This window comes from Penaeus monodon, chromosome 43 (genome assembly GCF_015228065.2).
Source record: "Penaeus monodon isolate SGIC_2016 chromosome 43, NSTDA_Pmon_1, whole genome shotgun sequence".
Lineage (NCBI taxonomy): Eukaryota > Metazoa > Arthropoda > Malacostraca > Decapoda > Penaeidae > Penaeus > Penaeus monodon.
Window position 1 is genome coordinate 20,825,307 of NC_051428.1, and position 5,438 is coordinate 20,830,744.

Consider the following 5,438-nt stretch of genomic DNA (forward strand, 5'->3'; position numbering starts at 1 on the left):
TGGAGAGGAAAAAGATGGAGTAGACAGAGGGGGAAGAGGAAGAGGAAGAGGAGGAGGAAAAGAAGAAGAAGAGGAAGAAGAGGAGGAGGAAGATGAATAGAAAGAAGGATAGAAAAGGAAGGTAAAGTAAGAGGGAGAGGAGGAGAAGGAAGACGAGGAAGACGAGGAAGAAGAGGAAAAAAGATAAACCAAGGAATAAGAAAATGCAAGAAAATGGAAATGACAGAGAGGGAAGAAAAAAAAAATACAGAAGGAAAAAATGCAAAAGTAACGTTAAAAAAAGATAAAACAAAAAATCTGAATTTATAAAAAAAAAAAGATAAAAAATATTAAAAAATGGAAATAAGAGAAATTGAATAATGAAAAAAAAAAAAAAAAAAACAGGCTAAAAGTAGGAAAAAAAAAAATCTTCGCGACAGATAACACGGGATTTTCCCTTTTTCCTTCAAGATAAAAGATACCGCATATCTACGTAACGAAACCATTTGTTTGTTTGTTTGTTTGACTTGTTTAGATATACCTTTCAGATTTAGCGTCTAAGGACTCCGGATTATGTAGATTTTACGCTTGATGATATACTAAAGAGTATTATCATTAGTAGTTGTATTATCATTATTGTTATTATTATTATTATTATTATCATTATTATTATTATTATTATTATTATCATTATTATTAGTAGTAGTATCATTATTATTGGTATTATTATTATTATTACTTATTATTTTTATTGGTATTACTGTTATTATTATGATTATTATTATGATGATTATTATTATCGATATTGTTATCATTATCATGACTTGTTTTTAAAATCATTACCATCACTACTGTTATCATTACAACTATAATTGTTATTGTTATTATTATTATTATTATTATTATTATTATTATTATTATTATTATTATTGCTGTTGTTGTTGTTGTTTTTGTTGTTGTTTTTGTTGTGTTGTTGTTGTTGTTGTTGTTGTTGTTATTATTATTATTATTATTAATATTATTATTATTATTATTAATATTATTATTATTATTATTATTATTATTATCATTATTGTCATCATCATTGTTATATTCATTATCATTATCATGATTATCATCGTCATTTTTCTCATTATTATCATCATTATTATTATTATCTTCATTATCGTTATTATCATTATCATTATTGTTATTATTAACACTTATTATGATTATCATTGTCATTCTTCTTATTATTAATATTATCTTTATTATCAATATTATCATCCGCATTATTTTTATTATTATCATTATTATTATTACTATAATAATAATAATAATAATAATAATAATAATAATAATAATAATAATGATGATGATGATGATGATGATGATGATGATGATAATAATAATAATGATAATGATAATAATAATGATAATAATAATAACTATTATTATTATTATTGTTAACATCATTATCGCTGCTGTTGTTCTTGTAGTTGTTATCATTATTATTATCATCAGTATCATCATCATTATGGTCTTTAATATTTGAAATAATCATCGTTATCATCATAATTATGATTTTTATTTTTATTTTATCATTATTATCTTGATCATATCCATTAGTATTACCATTAGCAAAATTATCATTATTGACATAATTATCATTATTGTTATTAGTAGCAGTACTAATATTATCATTATTATCATTATCATTGTTAATACTATTATTATTAATATATCATTATTATCATTATTGTAATTATTATTATTGTTATTATTATCATTTTTTAAATATTATTATTATTATTATTATCATCATCATTATAATTATTATCATCTTCACTATTGATATTATTATTGTTACTAATATTTTTGTTATCAATTTCATTATTATCGTTATTATCACTGGTATCAAACATAATTATTATTATTGTTTATTATTATCATTATCACTGTCATTATCATTTTTATTATCGCTATCATCGTTATTCACTACTACATTTTTTACAATTAGTGAATCATAAATCGTAAACTAATTATAATAACAAAAAATATTGACTATAATCTTCATTAATCATATATACATACATATATAACCTTCAAAAGGACTTACATACCAACACCACGTATAAACCTTACATGTAAAAAAAAAAAAAAAAAGAAAAAGAAAAAGAAAAAGAAAAAGAAAGAAAGAAAAAAAAGAAAAAAAAGAAAAAAAAGAAAAAAGAAAGAAAGAAAGAAAGAAAGAAAAAAATATATATCAACAGATAATACAAATGAATATTAATGATTGCATATTTCGTCACGTTACGTTTATATTTACGTCATTATCAAAGTGTTTTTCCTAGAATCCACATAAGTGTGTTCTGGGCGTCTATTGAAAATGTACCTTGCGACCTGAATTTTCACAGAGATAGATACATAAATAGATGCGTGGATGGATGGATGGATACATACCTAGATGGATGGATAGATTGATACATGGATGGATGGATAGATTGATACATGGATGGTTGGATAGATATGTAGATGGATGGATAGAGAGATAGATACATAGATGGATGGATAGTTAGAATCATAGATAGATGGATAGATAGAATCATAGATGAATGGTGGGAAGATACATGGATGGATGCATGGAGAGATACATCGGTGTATGAATCTATGGATGGATAGATACATAAATAGATGGATGGATGGATGCATTGATGGATGGATAGACGGATACAGATGGATGGATGGATAGATACATAAATGGATGGATGGATAGATACATAAATGGATGGATGGATAGATACATAAATGGATGGATGGATAGATACATAAATGGATGGATGGATAGATACATAAATGGATGGATGGATAGATACATAAATGGATGGATGGATAGATAGACAGAAAAATAGATAGAAATACATAAAGCAAATATAGATATATACATCTGTTCATTTTATATAACTGGATCGACATAGAGTGAACAGGTGCATATACAAACACTCTTTCTCTATTTATCTATCAATCTATCTGTGCATAATGATATGTCAGTGTGAATTCTTAATTAGAGGAGGTTTGAATAAAAAGGGCATATTAATTAAATCCGTATTAAGACAGATGCAATAATGAGAGAGGAAGAGGGACATAGAGAGAGCTGGAGAGAGATGGAGAATGAGAGAGAGCGAGAAAGAGAGAGAGAGAGAGATGGAGAGAGATGGAGAATGAAGGAGAGAGAGAGAGAGAGAGAGAAGAATAGGAGAGAGAGAGAGAGAGAAGAGAGAGAGAGAGAGAGAGAGAGAGAAGAGAGAGAGAGAGAGAGAGAAGAGGAGAGAGAGAGAAGAGAGAGAGAGAAGAGATAGATAGATAGATAGATAGATAGATAGATAGATAAGAAGATAGATATGATAGATAGAGAGAGATAGATAGATAGAGAGAGAAGAAGAAGATAAGATAGATGATAGATAGAAGATAGATAGAGGAGAGAGAGAGAGAGAGAAGAGAAGATAGAGAGAGATAGAGAGAGAGAGAGAGAGAGAAGAGAGAGAGAGAGGAAGAGAGGAGAGAGAGAGAGAGAGAGAGAGAGATAGAGAGAGAGAGAGAGAGAGAGATAAAGAGAGAGAGAGAGAGAATTAGAGAAGGAGGGAGAGAGATGGTTATAATACTAATAATGGTGATAGTAATGGTGATAATGATGATGGTGATAATAAAGATAATGATAATGATAAAGATAATAATAACAAAATAAATAAATATATATATATACACACACACATATATACATATATATATATATATATATATATATATATATATATATATATATATATATATATATATATATATATATATATATATATATATATATATATATATATATATATATATATATACATATAATATATATATATATATATATATATATATATATATATTATATATTATATATATATATATGTGTGTGTGTGTGTGTGTGTGTGTGTGTGTGTGTGTGTGTGTGTGTGTGTCTGTGTGTGTGTGTGTGTGTGTGTGTGTGTGTTTATGTGTGTGTGTGTGTGTGTGTGTGTGTGTGTGTGTGTGTGTGTGTGTGTGTGTCTGTGTGTGTGTCTGTGTCTGTGTCTGTGCGTGCAATAAAAATGATGATATATAAATGGAATAATAACAATGATAATGATAATGAATATGATAATGCTGTATGGCAATTATGAACAAATATTCTGCGCTTTCCAGAAATCGAACGTTTTTTAAATGATTACGCATTTTTTTACGTCGTCGATTTCGGGAATCATCACCATCACCATCTCCCTCTTTTTCTCACCATCATTATCATTATCATCTTTATCATCATCATCATCATCATCAACACCATTTACCTCTTTTCCTTGTCACCATCATCATCATCATCAACTTTACCACAATCGCCGTCACCAAAAGCGCCATCAATCCTCACCATTCAAAATTACCATCACCATCACCACCTCTCTCCACCCCCTTATCTACCTCCTGCTCATCACACCATCAATTATAACCACCATCACCACCGCCAACTCTATCCACCACCTTCTCCTCCTCACCATCACGATTATCCTCATCATCATCACCACCTCTTCTCCACCTCCTCCTCCTCACAATCACCACCACCACCATCCTCCACCACCCAGCCCTCCCCACCATCTCCACCATCACCACGTACGTACAAATCACCATGCTTATTGCACCATTCTGCGTCAGAAAAAGCGTGTCGATATGTTCAAGGGAATTTTCCCACCATTTCCCCTAAAGATGGACCCCTTTTACGAAACAATTCTTTTTTATTTGTTTGTTTGTTTACTTTTTTTGTGTTTATTCTGAACTGGTGTTTAAAGCTTGAGGATTAGTATGGTGGATTTTCTTTTATGTGTAAGACAGTTTAGAAAGAAAGGCTTTAGTAATTTTTGTGTGTGTTTGTCGTCATTGTTGTTGTTGTTGTTGTTGTTGTTGTTGTTATTATTATTATTATTATTGTTGTCATTATTATTATTATTATTATTATTATTATTATTATTATTATCATTATTATTATTATTATTATTATCATTATTATTATTATTATTATCATTATTCTAATCATTATTATTATTATTATTATTATCATTATTATTATTATTATGATTATTATCATTATTATTATCATTGTTATTATCATCAACATTTTCTTAAAGATAATAAATAGTGATATTACTACTACTGCTACTACTACTATTGATAATGATGATAATAATAAAGTTAATGTTAATAGCCATAATAATGATGATTTAATGAAGATAATAATAATAATAATAATAATAATAATAATAATAATAATAATGATAATAGTAATAATCATAATAATAATAATAATGATAATGATAACAATAATAATGATAATGATAATAATAATAATGATAATGATAATGATGATAATGACAAAATAATAATGATAATAATAATAACAGTAACTAGTA